Source organism: Adiantum capillus-veneris, chromosome 15 (assembly GCF_014529385.1).
Source record: "Adiantum capillus-veneris isolate H3 chromosome 15, ASM1452938v2, whole genome shotgun sequence".
NCBI lineage: Eukaryota > Viridiplantae > Streptophyta > Polypodiopsida > Polypodiales > Pteridaceae > Adiantum > Adiantum capillus-veneris.
In genome coordinates, this window is record NC_140945.1 from 114,441,983 (window position 1) to 114,461,846 (window position 19,864).

Genomic DNA, 19,864 nt, shown 5'->3' on the forward strand with positions numbered 1-19,864 from the left:
CTGAACTTATGGCAACTCATTTGGGTATTTTATGTATGCTCACTTCTGCAAATAGACATAAATTTCTTCAAAGGTTTTTAAAAATTTGACCTTCGTAAAAAGTAAAGATAGTATGGTGCACAAAATACCCCAAAACAAACAATTAAATCCTCAATGAAAAGAGCGAAATTAGGAATGTGTTAATAAAAGCAATCATAGACATTAACATCTAGACAATACCACATTTTGTCAATGTGCTAATTGATAATAAAAAATTTAATTGGCTAATGGCTTAACCTAAAGGTTTTTTTGAAGGAACACTAAAAACAACACATGAAGATGATAAATTTATGCTGACTATCTCAAATAACTCCGTTTTAATCAAGGCAATCTGAATCATAACTCGTGGGAAATAGAAGGACAAGCTAAGAACTTTGAAGAGGACATAGTGAAGATATGTGCAACACCATGAGCCATCCATGAGGTGTCAAGACACCGGCAAGGCCGGACTAGACAAGGGCAAGGCCGGGCTAGGCAATGTGGAAAGGGAGTCCAACTACGGCAAAGGGCCAGGGGCTATGCTATATAGTGGGTGGTTGGGTGGTGGACTCCTAGATTTTAGTTCCCCTTGTCTAACATTGGTATCAAGAGCTTGGTTCTTTTTTGGGAAAGGCAAAGTCGTGGAGGAGGGGAGCCACACAACCTTGCATGAGCAAGTTGCATGTCAAGGTCACCAAGTCGTGGAACACCTCTCCTGTGAGGAGGACGACAGGCAAGCAGTCCATGGGCAAGGAGGAGCCGCCGAGGTGGATTTGCGTCAAAATCACCCCTTGCGGGCTCTACGGCTACACATCGGACGGGGGAGCACTTCACGACCTTGGGTTGAAGCCCCTAGCCTACCTTAGTGGCCACCATGGCGGGTTTTCTTTCTCGTACGCTGCTCTGAGCGGCCATAGCCGTTGTGTGCTTGTTTATTTCCCACTACACGGGCGCCCAACCCCCTTGGGGGTTAGTGGCCACACCCTATTTTCAACTACAAGGGGCGGTATCCACAGTGGGGTACCCCACCCCCTTCCTCGTGTGCGGCTTCGGCAAGGTCCGGAGAGGTGCGGCATCTCGACACGGCTGGCACAAACTTTGAGCGCCAAATTCACTGCGTATTACCTGCAGAAACTCAGAGATTTAAGAAAACCATTCCGACGAGAGTTCAAATTACAATTACCTTTCAAAATCAATTAACGATTGCAAGTATAATTGATTTGGCTACCAAGGAATTGCAGAATTCCCTTTACGGCGGACAATTCGAATCGATTTCCATCGGGATACTATCGATTTTGACAGAATTAGCAAGGCTAATTACACTTTGCGAGTGCTCTCAATCTCAGGTATTTTTTCTAACTACTCCTTGCACCGCATTGTGTCGCCATGGATTCAGATATCAATATGACATTTGATTTTGAGAAAAGTACGCATGATCCTGCCAATGATGGCCCGCGGCCGGATCCTCTCAAGGAGAGTACCCGCGATGCTACAGTAGGTGATGACACTTATGAATTGCTCGATGTTCAAAAATTTCGTGCACTTCAGACACACATGAGAGTCATGGATGAAAATTCTAAATCTTTAAATGCAAATGTTACTAAACTATCCACATTAGTAATTCAATTAATGCAACAACAGTCCAAGGGTCCTGCTAACACGCACATGCATGAGCACATTGCTACACAAGGGCAAGGTCCAAATGCTGATACGTTGCATACTCTCATCGCAAAAGAGGTGGATGAATTGTTGAAAAACACCAAACCACCGATTTTTAAGGGAGAAGACCTAGACCGCAATAAGGATGCAGTGAATATCTTTCTCAGCAAGTGGGATGGAATTCACACCTTACTGCGTACTCCGGACGTAGTCAGAGATCTGCAAACGAGCTTAACTCTGGAAGGCAAGGCCTACAAATGGTGGATGTCTCTCAAGGAGAAGAACATCATACCACAGAGTTGGACAGCTTTTGAATCTATGTTTAGCAAAGAATTTTTGCCTACAAATGAGGCAGATTAGAATTGGACGGCTTGGGACACATGTTCCATGCGCCAATACCCATCATTGCTTGAATATATCTCTCACTATCGGGATGTTATCCTCAAATTAGAAGGCTTAGATAACTTTCAACAAGTACAGGGGTTTGTACGAGTTCTGACACCAGAGCTTAAGAAGTACGTCAAGACCCAAGATCCTAAAACACTTGAGGAATCCATAGTGAAAGCACATATTCATGATGATCCAGATGAAAAGAAAACACATAATAGTCACGTGCCTGCTAATACACATGGTAATACACGACTCAGTATGGGCACAATAAAAGAAAATTTATAGTTGCCAATTCAGATCCATCTAAAAAACCCAAGGGGTCCAGGGGTCCTCTCTCTCCTGAGGACTTTGATAACGCTAAGAAAGAAAAATTATGTTTTCAATGTTTAGGAAGCGATCATGGCAAAAAGGATTGTCCCAAGGGGAAATCTGCTGCTCATGGCAAGGAGAAAGCAGTGCACACGGTGCAACTGCTACCTCTTGAGTCTTCCTCACGCTTCTCTATAGCGGAAGTAACACACACAGAGGTGGTACATGAATGCTGTCTCACAGCTTCCATGTGGAAACAAACCTTTGGACCACATGAGTTAGTACGTATGCATGGATCTCTGCAAGGCCACAAGGTGCGCATCTTGCTACTCACAATTTCATCAATTATGGATTGGTGAAAAAACTCAAATTGCCTCAAACTCCGAGTACCCACCGCTACAAGGTAGCAATGATGAATGGACATGATACCAAAATCTGGGATACTCAATGCCGAGCTGTTCCGTTGGAAGTACAAGGTTACTCCACATGCTTGGATTTTCAGGTTATGAACATGGAAAGGGAAGATGTGGTTCTTGGTAGGGAGTGGTTGCATAGCCTAGGACCTTTACTAAAGCGTAGCTATGAGCACAACAGCTTGATGTTTGAATCCCATGGCGCACATGTGTTGTTGTTAGGAGAGAAGGATATACCTTCATTGATTTGTACCGCTGAGCTTATGCAACTCGTTTTTGATAATGAAATAGATCAAGTTTTCTTGTGTTACTGTCTCATTTTCTTTCTAACATTGAATCTGTTGAACATTCCTCAACACCGCACGCTTCTCTCTCATCTCTTCCACCAATGGCTAATTTTAAACAAGCAAACGTTGCTAGTGAGTTACAGAAATTACTAAAGGAATCTCAAGATGTTTTTCCTAATGATTTTTCACCAGGATTATCGCCGACACGATCGGTGCAACATAGCATTGACGTGGCTGCAGGCTATAAACCTGTCAGTAAACCACCTTACCGTATGAGTTATTCTGAAGCTGCTGACGTGGAATGTCAGCTTGCTGACTACCTTAGCAGAGGGTATATACAACCCAGTTCTTCACCATGGGCCTCTCCTATCCTCTTAGTGAAGGAAAAAGACGGCAGTATGCGCATGTGTGTAGACTACCGTGGCTTAAATGCGGTTACGGTTAAGAACAAATACCCATTGCCCCGAGTAGATGAGTTGTTTGACAAACTCACTCATGCTCGCATTTTTACAAAAATAGACTTGCATTCAGGATATCACCAAGTCCGTATTCGACTTGCAGATATACCCAAAACTACATTCCGAACACGGTTTGGACACTACGAGTTCTTGGTGATGCCCTTTGGGTTAACCAATGCGCCAGCAACATTCATGACACTTATGGATAGTGCCTTGAAGCCTTACTTGGGCAAATTTGTCATTGTTTTCCTTGATGACATTCTAGTCTACAGTTCTTCTGAAGAAGAACACTTACAACATCTCAGGCAGGTGTTTGAATCGTTACGAACAAACAAATTATATGCCAAGGAATCTAAGTCTGATTTTCTAAGAGACGAAATTCACTATTTAGAGCATGTTATTTCAGCTAATGGGCTATATATATGGATCAATCCAAAGTGGATACCATCCTGAAATGGCCTTCTCCTAAAAATCTGGAAGAGTTACATATTTTTTTGGGATTTGCAATTTTTTATTGAAGGTTCGTTAAAAACTATGCTAATATTGCCGTTCCCATGACGGATCAACTAAAAGGCAAAGGCAAAGCTTTTCAGTGGGGATCCGCTCAACAACACAGTTTTGATACGCTCAAGGATGCATTAGCTGCAGCTGCCATAATGGCTATTGTAGATCCTTTGAAACCATTCATTTTGGAAATGGATGACAGTGACTATGCTATTGGAGCAGTCATGTTACAAGACGGACGGCCGATTGCATTTGAAAGCAAGAAGCTTGATGCAGCTCAGCAGAACTACTCTGCTTATGAGCACGAACTCTATGCAATAGTGTTTGCCTTAAAAACATGGCGGCATTGTTGGAATTAGGGTTGCAGAGAAACACACACAGCTTGGAGAAGATGAAGGAAGCTCAAGGCACACAATGGAGAGTGTGTTACTTAGTGTGCAATGGAAAGATAGATAGCCCTAGAGTGATGGGCGTATATACAATGCTCGGGGGAAAAAACCTCCTAAGGAGGGCAAAAATTCCCCGGCGGTCCTAGTGTGTTCACACACATCACTACCACATGTATATGGTAACAAATGCCCCCTAGAGTGATGCGGTGAACGAGAGCTGGCACATGAGTAAAGGGAAGTGCCATGCCCTGAGGACATGATCAGTCCACAAAGGGGAGTAAGCCCAAATCTTTGCGGAAAGCTTCAAGCTTCTCATGAGACAATGCCTTTGTGAAAAGATCTGCAAGGTTGTCCTGTGTTGGCACATAAGCCAAGCTGATCTCTCCTGCTGAGAGCCTCTCCCTGACATAATGGTAATGCACCTCAATGTGCTTTGTGAGAGCATGAAAAACTGGGTTCCTCGCAACTGCCAATGCGCTCTGACTATCAATGTGAATAGTCTTGGCAGTGTCCTGTCCAACACCCAAATCAGCCATAAGGCGTCTGAGCCATACACACTCAACCGTACCTGTGAAGACTGCCCTGTACTCAGCCTCACAACTCGAAGTGGCCATGGTAGGTTGCTTCTTGCTCAACCATGATATACATGAACTACCAAGCATGAAACAAAAACCACTTGTGGACACTCGCGTGTCAAAAAAACCAGCCCAATCTGAGTCCGAAAAAGCATGTAAGTCTGGCGACAATGATCCCCCCTTGGGATAAAACAAGCCAAGATGTAAAGTGCCACTAAGGTAGCTGAAAATCCTCTTCACAGCCTGCCAATGCTTAGACCCTGGGCTATGCATAAATCTGCTAACCTATGAGACTGCAAACTAAATATCTGGCCTCGTGTTGCATACATAAATGAGGCAGCCAACAGCAGTTTGGTAAAGAGTGACATCAGCATGATCGCCAGCATCATGTAGACTCAACTTCAAACCTGTTTCCATGGGAGTGGCAATAGGTTTGCAATCCTCAAGTCCAAACTTACATAGCAATGTCTCTATGTAACTTTTTTGACACAAGGCAATACCACCATCACACTGCTTAAACTGTATACCCAAGTAATGATGCAACAGCCCCAAATCTTTCATCTTGAAAGTAGCATTCAAATCAGCCTTAAATTCAGCAATATGTCTCTCATTTGGTCCAGTGATTAGCAAATCATCAACATAAAGAACCACAATGAGAAGTACATCACCCTCACGCTTTACATACAATGTGCTTTCTGTTGGACTGTTACGAAAGCCTCGTTTAACCAAATGAGTGACAGCTTTCTCATACCAAGCACGAGGAGATTGCTTCAACCCATACAAAGCCTTCTTACATCTGCACACTTTGTCCTCTTGTCCTTTTATGACAAAACCGCGAGGCTGCGTTACATAAACTTCCTCAAATATGTCACCATTCAAGAAAGCAGTAACAATGTCTGATTGATGTACATCCCAACCAAAATGAGCTGCCAATGCACATAGAAAACGCACAGTAGTCATATGACAAGTGGGAGCAAAAGTCTCTTCATAATCTATGCCTTTTTGCTGTGCATAACCCTTTGCAACAAGTCGAGCCTTATGGCGATCAATCTCACCATCCGGATTGCGTTTCAACTTGTAAACCCACTTCGTACCAATGGCCTTTTTGCCAGGAGGCAAATCGCATAAATTCCATGTGTCATTTTCTATGAGTGCATCATATTCTGATTCCATGGCAGCCATCCAATTTTCTAAATTCTGTGCTTCATCAAAAGACAGAGGCTCCTCAACATCATGTAAGCTAGACACAGCCAAAGCATAACAATCTGATGCATAAGATGCATGGCGAGATCCTGAACGAGTACGACTAGACAAAGGTGCATCCAATTTACTGTCACGCAAAGTGTGCACCAGCCATTTTGGCATACCTCTAGCCTGCTCATTTTCAGCCCTTTCCTCATCAAGTACATCATGTACATCTGCATCAGTAATAGACTGATCTAGAACATTTTCAGGAGCCCCCATAGGTTGTACATTTGCCTCATTGGAACTTACATTCGTATTCCCACCACTGAAAAGAGGCAACAAAGTGTCATAAATGTCCTATGAGCTTACATTCTGTCTCTAGTACATGACAGCAAGGGCTGAACAGAATCTTCCACAAACACTACATCTCGAGAAACCAGAATACATTTTGTTTGCGGATGATACAACTTGTAACCTTTGCTTTCAGCACTATAACCAACAAAAATACATTTGACAGTCTTATCATCCAATTTTCTGCGCTGCACTTGTGGCACCAAAGCATATGCCAAACAGCCAAAAACACGCATGTGCTCAATAGAAGGCTTTCTATCATGCCATGCTTCATATGGAGTAATAGACTGCAAAGCTTTCGTAGGACACCTGTTTAGTACATAAGTGGCACACATGATGGCCTCAAGCCAAAAAGAATGCGGTAAAGCTTGACTTTTGACCATACATCGTGCCATTTCGGTCAGTGACCTGTTTTTCCTCTCAGCAACACCATTTTGTTGAGGTGTATAAGGCACTGTACATTGGTGTTTATCCCACGACTAGCCAGAAATGCATTAAATTCATAAGACATATACCCCCCCCCCCTCAATCGGAACGGAGGGTGCCCATAGTACATTTCGAGACATTTTCAGCCATAGCCAGAAATTGTTTGAAGCACATAAAAACTTCGGACTTCCCTTTAAGCGGAAATACCCATGCATGCCTGGAGTAATCATCAATCAAAGTCACGAAGTACATGTAATTGCCCAAGGATGGAGTTTGCATGGGCCCACAAACATCACTATGCACAAGCTGCAACCTGCATGTGGCCCGGATTGAACCATCCTTTGGAAACTTAGAACGCTGCATCTTACCCAAAATACAACCTTCACAAACATGTTTGACAGGTTGTTCAAGAGGTGGCAAAGAAGCAACCATATCAGATTTCTGCAAACGCAGCAAACTGACAAAATTCAGATGACCCAAACGTGCATGCCAAAGTTTTGCATCTGAAATAGCCGTTGAATCTACAACAGCATTTGCAAAATTTTGTCCACACTTGTCATACAAAGTGAGCTTATATAGCTCACGGCACAAAAGGCCAGATGCAACAATTTCATCACCAAAACTGAGATCATGAATTGTACATCTGTCATCCACAAATTTGACTACAAGTCCAAGTCTAGCAAGTGCGGATACAGACAAGAGATTCTTCTTGATCCCAGGTACATAAAGTGCATCAACAAGTGTGAAGGAACTGCCATTAGCAGCAGTAAGCACAATCTTTCCAACTCCCGAAACTGGATAAGAGGCATTGTTGGCACAAGTGACTGAATTCCCATGAGGGACAGACTCGAGAGAGGTAAACAATTCACGATGTGAGGTAATGTGCTTTGTAGCACCACTATCGAAATACCACACATGTGAATCTGCAGCAACTGACAAGCATGCATCATGGAAAGCAGGATTGTAAGTGCACTCTGCGCTAAAAGCCCATTCTGCATCAACATCAGCATTACAGCCTCCTTTCACAGAAGACTCAACAATGGCTACATTTGTAGTGGAACCAGCATTTGCAGTGGAACCACCCTCTTTCTTCTTAGCCTCTTTGGCCTTCAACTTAGGACACACTTGATCAAGTGATCATTAGCTTTACAATAATGGCAACGCATCTTCTTTTTGCCCTTATCACCAGAATTGCCAGATGAAGTGCTGCCAACAGAAGCATTAGGAACAATATTGTTGCCGCTCGCAGCAGAACCATAAGAAGTGGCTGCATTGTTGTTACCACCCTTTCTTTGAGAAGCAATAAAAGCGTGTTCAACTGCACGCTGCCTAGTCCTGTTTTTTCTGGAAAGTGACTCTTGCAACAGCAATGTGCACAATGCATCAAACTTGACAACTTCAGGATTTCCTTGGGTCATAAGTCTCCAAGTACTAGCAAAAGTTTGGTAAGAATCTGGCAAGGCATCAAGACAGTCTACACAAGAGAACTGTCTGAAATGACTTCACCTACAAAAATAAGTTGCTCATTGATATCCTTGACACTAGCAAGGAAAGTGTCCATATCATCTTTCTCATGCATAATCTTTGACTCCAGCTCGTTACGCAGCAAAGCAATTTTAGCCTCATTGCGACTTGCATAAAGACCAACCAAAATATCCCAAGCTTGTTTTGCAGATTTTGCTGAACGGATGTGAGGAACAATGGTGCGCTTCACAGATAATGCAATCAATGCATGAGCCTGCGCATCCTTAACATCCCAACGAGCTTGTTCTACGGTAGGCAAAACAACTCTAACAGCAGCAATCCTTGCAGCAAGACCTGCAGCATCCTCAACATCGCCTACATCCTCAGAACCAGGACGTATATCAATGACCTGCACAATGTTCCAGATGCCCTTTGACACAAGAACATGTTGCATCATATAAGACCACATAGGGTATTTGTCCCCATCCAACCTGTCCTCAGCAGCAAACATCTTGAACACATCTGTGTTGTTGTTGTCAGCCATAGTAAATGCTGCACCTAATGTGAAAACTGCCCGAAAATAGGAGAAACGGAGCGAGAACAACACGTGCTATATAGCACAAACCGCAGAAGACTATAGGGCACCTGTTATGCAGAAAATGGCACTGAGAAAAATTATGCACAAAATGACGAAATTGCTTGTGCAAACCTGCCTGTAGTGGAAACGGAGGCCGAAATGAGCCCAAATCGAAAATCTGAGCAGACCAAGCTCTATGAGCTTGCCCAAAGTATTTGTCGACCTGCGAACGCTCGCCAAAGCTCATTGAAATCGGAGAAAGTGAGCAGGCGTGTACTGGAGCAGCTGGTGACTAAGCCCGGGAGGACACAACCTGCTCTGATACCAATTGTTGGAATTAGGGTTGCAAAGAAACACACACAGCTTGGAGAAGACGAAGGAAGCTCAAGGCACACAATGGAGAGTGTGTTACTTAGTGTGCAATGGAAAGATAGATAGCCCTAGAGTGATGGGCGTATATACAATGCTCGGGGGAAAAAATCTCCTAAGGAGGGAAAAAATGCCCCGGCGGTCCTAGTGTGTTCACACACATCACTACCACATGTATATGTCAACAGGCATTATTTGTATGGTGCTCAGTTTGAGATTGTGTTTGACCATGAAAGCATCAAATGGTTTACATAACAAACGGATTTGAAGGGTCAGAAAGCCAGGTGGGCCAAGATTCTTTATGAATATGACGCCAAGCTAAGGTATCATAAGGGTCGATACAATGTGGTGGCTGACGCTCTAAGTCGTATGCCAGAGATCAATTCTCTCTTGTTCACGGAACTTCGTAGTGAATTTTTGGATTCTCTTAAAGGCAAATATGAGCATGATGAAGCATATTCCAAAGTGTGGAGCCATGTTCAAATGAGGGATCCTTCTCACTCCAATGATGGTAGTGTAACGTTAACCTCCACACCTAGTTCTCCTCTATCGAGTGATAAACTACAGCGATGGAAGCATTTCACCATCGACTATAGGTACCTACTTTATCATGGGAGAGTTTGTGTACCGACGGACACAAACATTCGACGCCAAATTCTTTATGAATGTCATGATAGTCCAAGTGCAGGGCACCCGGGTATTAGAAAAACTTATGCTCTCGTACGATGACAGTTTTACTGGTCAGGTATACATGGCTTTCTTCAAGCTTATGTCTTGCATTGCCCGAAAATGTCAAGTTAACAAAGCAGAGCACTTGAAAGCAAGAGGACTCTTACATCCTTTGGAGATTCCCAATGGAAAATGGGAAAGCATCTCTATGGACTTTATTGTGGGTTTACCACCCACTGTACGAGGTCATGATTCGGTATGGGTGGTCGTAGACCGGTTGACTAAACTATGTAAGTTTATTCCAACCAAATCAACGGTTAAGACACCAAAACTAGCCAAGTTATTTGTGGACAATCTATACAAATTGTAACATTGTCAGCGATCGTGATCCCAAGTTTAAGAATCACTTTTGGAGAGCTGTGTTTAAACGATTGGGTATACAACTGAACCTCAGTACAATCGATCATCCAAAAACAGATGGTCAGACTGAACGAGTTAACCAGGTGCTAGAGGATATGCTAAGAGCATATGTCAGCAAAAAACAGTCAGACTGGGAAGAATACTTACCTATTCTCGAGTTTGCCTACAACAGTGCTAAGCATGTCACAATGGGATTTAGTCCTTTCATGCTCATGTAAGGGTTTCAACCTTGGTCACCAGTTATGGTGGGGTTGGCAACCGAAAAACTCCAACAGTTTAAGGATTTTCTCCAAGACCACATGGATATGCTGAAACTTGCTTGTCAGAATGTCCGACAAGCATAGGATTGGTATAAGAAGTACGCTGAGGAGAAACGTCAGCAACTTACCTTCGAAGAAGGGGAGGAAGTATTTTTACATGTGCCAGAACATCCAGAAAGTCTGAAAACTGGGCCAACACCTAAATTATCTCCCCGATATTGTGGACCTTTCAAAATACTCAAGCGAGTAGGTGATCGTGCCTACAAATTATTTCTACCTTCACATTCTCCTATTCATCCGGTGTTTCATGTAAGCCGTTTACGTAAGCGGTTACATGGGGACGACAATGTCATTGACCAACAGATTTTGGTTGATTTCATTGAACCTCCTACCTTACCGCATGAACCTGAATGTGTTCTCGATTATCATGAGTTGCATACACGTCATCATGTACATCAACAAGCCTTAATCAAGTGGAAAGACCGACCTGAGGAAGGTGCCAGTTAGGAAAACATTAGTGTTCTTAAGAAGAAGTTCCCCACTTTTGTTTTCGAGGACGAAAACTCTTCTTAAGGGGGGAGTAATGTCAGGACACTGGCAAGGCCGGACTAGACAAGGGCAAGACCGGGCAAGACCGGGCTAGGCAGTGTGGAAAGGGAGTCCAACTAGGGCAAAGGGCCAGGGGCTATGCTATATAGTGGGTGGTTGGGTGGTGGACTCCTAGGTTCTAGTTCCCCTTGTCTAACATGAGGCACCTTTTCAAAACACCTCGTTACAATTTTTAGGACAAGACTTGTAAGGCATTAAGGAGAAAATCATGCATAAATGTGTTGGTGGGGGACTTTTAAAAAAAACATAACATGAATAACCATGAAATATAGAAGAAATTCTATGATTTTAACCTCAAAATTTCCAAGAAGCTTAAAAATGACTACCCATACATATCATTTTGATATCTAGAGAGGGAGAAAAAAGAAAATAATTGACCCAAAAATCCCCTAAAACCAATCCCGTGGTGACATGGATTGATTTAGGGGTGTTCAACATGTGAAGAGAGAGAATGAAAAGCCAAAAATATTGACCCAAAACCCCTTGAAATCAATCCACGTTGACATGGATTGATTTTTTTGTATGACATGGATTTTTTTTTTTTTTTTTTTTTAAGAGGGGGGGGGGGGGGGGGGGGGCAGGGGGGCCTTCCACCATCCAAAGAGCCCATTACTAATGTGATCCTTGTCTATGAGTGCTTGTGTTTCAAGATTGTTGCAACCTTTCTAGCAACAATGCCATGATTTTTAGTGGCTACAAGTGTAATTAGATTGATCTTGCAAATTTTAAAGTGAAGATTTTGAATTGGCGACATCTTGGTTTTTGTGTTAACATTGTCGCATTTGGGATTCTCATGAGTTTCATGGTCACATTCTTATTCTTGATGCAACAAAAATGCCTTCTAAAGGATAGATATAGGCATGTAATAAATTTGTGTTGAATCACTCTTTTCTTTTATCCACATGTGGACAAATCATGCATGCCGCTCCAAATTTGCCTTTGCTAAATGTTGGGGCCCATAACACCTAGTGTGCATGCATTTAACAAAGGCTGATATGAACCTGCATTTTTATGACTATAATTGCCAATGCTTATGGTGGAATAGCACTTGTGATATTTCTACAAAACGAAACTAAATATTTTCCTGTGCAATTACTTGAAAGCCTTGCTAAAATAGTTGGACCATAATAGAATGTGAAAAATAATCACATTTAGGTATCAACAATGAAACATTTTCATAACAAATAGTCTTCATAAATGCGTAAACAACCATCCATTAATGTTGTTCAGTACTACTTTAACCTTAAAAGTCTTACCAGGTATCAATTTCTGGCCATTGAAATTGTTCGTCATACGATGTGCTCAAAATGGTCTAATAAACAAATTTGACCAATGCCTAAGGACTATGTCATAACACATAATGGAAAAAATAGTCACCAATGTCAATCATAAAGACTCTTATTATCCACATATGAAACATGTCTCATTTAATGATGTCACAAAAAATGACATCCATCAAGTATGCGGTGTACTTGCATGTGTGGAGGTAACTGTAAACACTCAACAACAAGCGAGAGGGACCCAATCCAAACTCCATGAGTTCCTAGACCATATTGCACACCTTGTGATTAAGAACATGTAACAAAGAAAGCCCTACCATGTAAACCTATCACTAGTCCTCTAAAAAATTAGCCACTTTTGTGGCTTTTCGAGACTTTTGTAAAAAAAATTCCAACACTATGTAGTTATCTAAATAGAAAATGGTTTCAGGGAATTATGACCAACACTCAATATGAGCTGATAAAAAATAGTACAGACCTAAATGAAGGTCTAAAGGTGTCTTTCCATTTCCATCTTGCACAACTAATTTGTGCAGATGGAAACTTTTCTTATATTTTCTATTGAAAGTAAATCAAATCATTGTTAAGCAGACCCAAACTTCTTTGAAAGATCCCTCAATAGGTATGTGATAGATGTACCAAGATTTTTTAACCTACATACAAAAGCTGTCGACATTTTTTACTTCTCCAAGTTAAGTAGTAATGTGCAATTTTGCGTTAAATTTACTAATTTTAAAAAAGTTTTTTTTTATTTTTTAGCTTTTTATGTAAATTTTGTATTTAGAAACTTGTTTCATATCTTAAACCCATAACTAAGAAGTTTTATGAAATTTTGATGTCATACACAAAAGTTATGTTCTATTTGCTAGAATCTTGATGTGAGCCATTTTTGTGGCTTCAGCCAGTTTTCTGGCTCATTACAAGTCTAGTGTTAATGTTTCAATAGGGAGAGAACTTTCACTAATCAGGACGAACAAATAATGGAGAAAGTAGCACGTGTCAAAGATGGTACCTGGTACACTACTTTCTCAAAATCCTTTGCTCCTACATGACTGTTGCATGTATCTAAAGAGCAAAATGGATGAAAGAATTCTAGCATATGCATCCCACTTGGAAAACTCAATCAAATCATATTCATAAATGGATGTAATTTTATGGTGAGCATTTTCCAATGAGCACTTTCCTGGAATCCAACGAGCAAATTCCAAAAAAAAAACTATGTCTCTCTATCAACCCTTGAGAGTTGAGGATCCACTCCTTTTTCTCTCTCCTCATCCTCTCTCTCTCTCTCTCTCTCTCTCTCTCTCTCTCTCTCTCTCTCTCTCTCTCATTTTTGCCCTTGGCGAACACACCTTGATCAAACTAAGGGAGCCAATGACCTCAAACATTCATTGTTTGAAAATCTCCCTCTTTCTGCCTCTCTTATGCACTCATACACAATGATAAAAATGCACCCGAATCATTACACACACACACACACACACACAAACACTTTTTCAAATATCATAATTTATGTCAAGCAACAAGTTTATCCATCAACCAATGATACACTCGAATAATTTACAAGAAGCAAATTTTAAGGGTTTTCAAACCAAAATAATCCAAAGCAACTTTGCCATGATAAATCAATGGATGAACAACCTTGAAAGATGGGCAAAACATAGTCATATAAATTGATATTGAAAGGCTTGAAAGTAAACATGAGTCTCCAATGATTTTAGAATAGAAATTAAATAATAAAGTGTCATAAACTCACCCAAGGTTCCTTTTTTGGATCCATAAGCGCCTTCCTAGGTGGTCTACATGTCATGCCAAGGGTAGGACTATAGGAGTGCACAGCCCTGGCCAAGGGCCGATAGATACACATGTGGTACAGGGGCTATATATAAGAGGGCCAAGGGCCTATATATAGGTATGGTTGGATGGTTATTGGCATGTCTATCTCCCTATGCTCTTTCACTGGTATCAGAGCTCAGGGGAGAGGGGAGTGATGGAGGAGAAGCAACGGAGAGGGTTTTTGCATGGCGAGGCATGGATTTGCATGCCTTCACGGATTCTCTCTCTCCCTCTCTCTCTCTCTCTCTCTCTCTCTCTCTCAATTGATCAACTTCAGCATGAGGCATGGCCTCTCAAGGGCACTCTCTCTCGCTCTCCGGTAGTGGACAAGCCGACAGGGCATGGCCGTGGCAAGGAATGCTTCACAAGTATGGAAGGCGGGAAGAGAAGCCGACAGGGCATGGCCGTGGGAAGGACTGCTCCACAGGTGGGGGAGGAAGGGGAAGCCGCAGCATGGGCAACAACCCTAAGGGGGCAGGAAGGTGTGTTTTTGGCCGGCACCAAATGGTGCGCAGATGGGCTCAACAGGAGCGCGAAGGTGCTCTGGGGAAGACCTGTCACACAGGGGCGGGTGTAGTCGAGTGATGAAGACGACATCTCTCTCTTTCTCCCTCTCGGCGGCTCTGCCCCAAGCGCCATCGCTCACAGTGAGTTGCAAAATTTTGTTTTTTTTCTCTATAAAAAAAATATGAGTTTGTTATGCTTTAGGGCGCTAAGAGCCAACTCCCACCAAGGGTGTCTTCCAAAGGGATCCTTCCCTCGCAGTGCTACTATGATGGCAGCATGCACGTCATGTAAGACTGAAGACAAGGCCAAGGACAGTCAGTCAAGGGCCGTTTTGAGCTCACCACCGTTTCGAGCTCACCTACATGAGCTTAAGCATGCTCTAGCTATGAGCCTTCTGTTTTCCGCTTGTCGTACCTGTATATTACCGATTCGAGGTGAGGAGTGCGGTCAATTATCAGTATCACATTAACATGTACAAGCCTACAATCAACACGTTCTTGAGGAACGTCCTTGCTAAGTAGACATGGACTCAACGATTGTATCCGACACAATCGGTTGTCCATGGGATATAGTATTCAAGGATTCAAGCGGCGTTGGTATTGACGGGAGCAAAGCGAACCCCGAACCCCTGACGGCCTCTAAAACACCGGGGACCGAATGGCGCGCCTCGAGCCTGTCATGGTAAAGCAAACAGGGGACACCACCTAGCTTCAGCGGCTAGGACGCAAACAACACACCACCATAACAAAGTTTTCATCCAAGAGAGATGGATGCTTGGGAGTAATGATGAAGAGGAAAGGGAATGAGATCAAGTGAGAGAGAGAGAGAGAGAGAGAGAGAGAGAGAGAGAGAGAGAGAGAGAGAGAGAGAGAGAGAGTGAGGGAGGGGGTATAGCGGCTTAGTACTTAGGCACCACAAAAGGATGGCGAATCCGCACACCCTTCACACATACACAAGCTCACTCCAAAACACAAGACTAGGTGGCGATTCCGCACACCTCACATGGGCAAAACATTGCAAGAAAACATACTCACAAAACCTCAAGCTTTATTTAGAGAATAAGGCGATGAAATGGGGAGCATAGGGTAGGGGAATGAGAAGGGAGAGCGTGGTAGCATGGCGGATAGGTGGGAGTTGATGGCGAAGACTCGCACGAGGATTATGGCCATCATCCTTCATTTAGTTGCTCTTCATCTTCCATAGCCAAGGGTGTAGAGGTCATGCTCAAGACAAGCATGGTGATTGCGGTGATGGTGATGGTGATGGTGATGGTGTGGGTGTGTGTGTGTGCACTAGGCACACACAGTGCATAGTGTGTTCTTTGGTGATGTTGTGTGTCCTTAGTGTGATGGTGACCCCTCTTTATATAGGGGAGGAGGGGGGAGGAATTCTAGAATTTAGAAATGAAGAAATCATTATCTACATAGGCCATGTGACTGTGGGCCCCACTTGTCTGGCTGTGTGTATATGTGCCAGAACAGCAGTCTCATGAGAGAGAGACTAAGAGAGAGAGATGGGTTGATGAAAAAAAGTGAGAGGTGACATGGAGAATAAAGTAATTACAAGAGGGGAGAGAGGGGAGTGTGTTCAGAGGTGAATCTGTGTGCAGATGTGTGTGAACACAAGAAAAATCAGGTAACCACCGAGTGGGGATGGGTCTGTGGGCACCTTTTTTAGTGAAACTGAGTGTGTGTGAGTGTGGGGGAGGTTATTTAGCTACAAGACAAGAGACATGGCGCCCTTTAGAGAGAGAGGGGGGGTATTTGGGTCATGGGATATGATAGGAGAGAGAAAGAGGGGGTGGGGTATACTATTTTGGAAGATAGGGTAAGTTGCATGTGAGTTAGGGTGCATTATTGGTGAGTTATAATGCATTATTGGTGAGAGGTGGGGTAGCTTGAGGGGAGAGAGAAAGGAGAAAGGACAAGGGGAAGAGAGAGGGGGGTTGACCTTTTGAGTGGAGGAGAGGAAAAGGGACACCCGGCGGGGCAACAGTGAAGAAAAAGGAGGCAAGGTGGGGATGGGCTACCCCGCAGGCATGAGGTGGCCTATTTTACCTTTCTTATATATTTACATAATCATACTTTATTTTTTCTTACTTTTTCCAATGCTTTTTTATCACTCCCTCCCTAAGAGGGGGTTTTCATGGGGTGGGGACGAGAGAAGAGGGGTATGGGAGCTTGGCTTGTGAAAAGCCCCCATCAGTATCTGCAAATCCTTCGGCATATTGTAAGGCATATTGGAAACTCAGACACAATTCCAACTACTCATGTTTCAGTTTGCACTTTACTTTCGCATTAATTATGTCATCATGTATGTTTTGTTGGGTTTGTGAATGCCAACTTATGCCATGATGGCCGCCCAAGGGGTAGGTTGGACTTTATCAAGCAAGGCTTGGGTGGTATTAACTTTAGTCACTTCCATTTCTCGGCATGAAGGATTGACTAACATGACATTGACTGATCATTCATGTATAGAATTGCATGCATATGCCTTCTGCATATGGGGCATATTTATCATTGGAAAATTGTTTTATGCATGCCATGTTGCAGCCATTATTGACATAAGACCCATGCTTACCTTGCCAACATGACTCAAGCATAACTTGAGTACCTACCGCACTGATCTGCCACACAGGTCATCATCAGTTCAACTTTTGTCCCGATGGACTCTCAAGGAGATCGGAACACCATGTGGCTCGCCTTTATGAAAGTCCATGTACACAGAGCTCGGCATGGCCGACTTCTTGTCACTGCTTCCCTGATCTACCGCACGGATCATCAGCAGTTCAATTTTTGTGCCAATGGACTCTCAAGGAGATCGGCACACCATGTGGCTCGCGTTTATGATGGGTGCACAGAGCTCGGCATGGGCGACTTCTTGTCACTGCTTCCAGCAGCAGCAGCCAAAGATGCTTGCCACACGGCACTAGCCACTTTCAATTGAAATTGCTTTACAAGGTCAATTCTCGTTTGCCATGATCTTTATACGTCAAAACCAACATCTGTTCACTACAATGTGGGCATCTTGCCTTGACGATTCCCGCAATTGGACTATGCTATGAGCATACAACCTTGGTGGGGGAATTGGCAATATGATTGCAGGATCTTTCATTCCATACCATACGAGCATATATGATATACGAGGGTGTATATGATACACATGATAATTCTCTCCCGCGCAACGGAGAGGGCTAGGCGTGCTGCCTTTGAGAAGCGCGTTTTTCCTTGACATCTCAAGAGAACTGGTTACAGCAGGACAACCAGGTTAGCCAAATTTATGTTTTTTTTGTTTTTGCATGATTACATATTTACGTTGTTTGTTATGCAAAACAATGTGCTTTGCCAGTTTCACATGAAGCACGGCTTCTAGATCATGCTCAAATACTACCCATGACTTGGCATCAAGGGCATTGGCACGCAAGTTTGGGAAACGGGTACGATAAAAAATTTGGTCCCATTTTAGGTGTAGTGACATCCCGTTATGATGTATCACTACCCATGCAGACTGTGCAAGGCACTTCTAGTTTTGGCTCTCGCGCTTAAGACCGTCACAGTAGCCAAGGGCTTACAACCTTGCCTGCAAGGCATGCTATCCAGGTGGACTGATGTAACATTTAATGGCCTAATAACTTATGTGTAGCGGAAATTAGCATGAACATAGTGGGCATTTCATTAGAATAGATTCCTAATGAGAATTACAAGAGTGCTTGGGTGGAGAGAGCAACAAAAAGCATAACACCTAGTTAGATAGCATCAACAATACTTTCAAAAGAGAGAGAAATTAAGCTATTGACAACAGTTGAGGACCGGATTTGCATGGAGCCGGTCCCCCCTCCAAAAGGCTTTGTATTATGGTTTCTCCCATCAAGAGAGACATTGCACAATACAATCCTTTGTGTTCCTTCAAGACTAGCTAGTGTTGGGGTATAAAGCCCAATGTGGTCGCCCAGGTAAGTGGCGGGCTGCCAGGTATGTACACATATTCTTTTGTTAAACACCTAATAAGAAATCACTATGCTCTACACATTACAGTAGAACGAGTTCACCATATCGTCGTGCTCTTCTTCTCGCACTCCCTAACGCGTCGCACTTCCGCTCGTACTCCTTCAACTGATATCAGAGCTCAGATCGAGGCTCGGGGCAGCACTGCAGGAGGTAGAGTCACCAGCTCAGATTGGAGTGAAATTCGACAGGCAAAGACACGGCCCCAAATCTTGTGGTCGAGCTCGTAGGGCTCGGTGTGCTCAGAATTTCATTCTGAGGTCATCTCGGTCACCGTTCGGCTTCGACAAAGTTCTGCGCAGGTCATTTTCGACTACGTGGTCTCAGCGGGTGCAGATCCGACTCTAAAAATTTGGGGTTTTCGGCCTACGACTGCAGGTGCTGAGGATATCGACACTCCCAGAGTGTTGATTTGTGGCTGTCTACACATCGAAGGACGGCTCACAGTTCTTGGAGGCGTGTCACATACGACACGGGCGCATCTACACACAGACTGTAGGCGACATCCACTAGTTCATCAGGTAGCTTGTGTTTGCTGCTTGATATTCCAGATTTCATCCTGACATTGCAGGTACTTCCACATGGGATGTATTGTCAGAGATGATGTATGTCTGTTGAGGGTTTGCTGGCTGTGAGTCACGCAGCAAACAACCGCCGCAGCGGTTACAGCATATAGTGGGAAATTTGTGGATGTATGACTTTGTGGGAAGTCTATGTACTGTCAGATTTACTGCAGCCTTTGTTGAGGGTCAAGTGAGGTTTTATTGAGCTGGGGTATTCTCGAATGTTGAGATCCTTTCGGTGATACAGGTCTTGGAGCGATCCCTCGAGCACCCTTAGATAGGCAGCTAGGATGTATTGACTGTGAGTTAGACAGTTGGGATTGCATCTTTGCTTTACTGCCG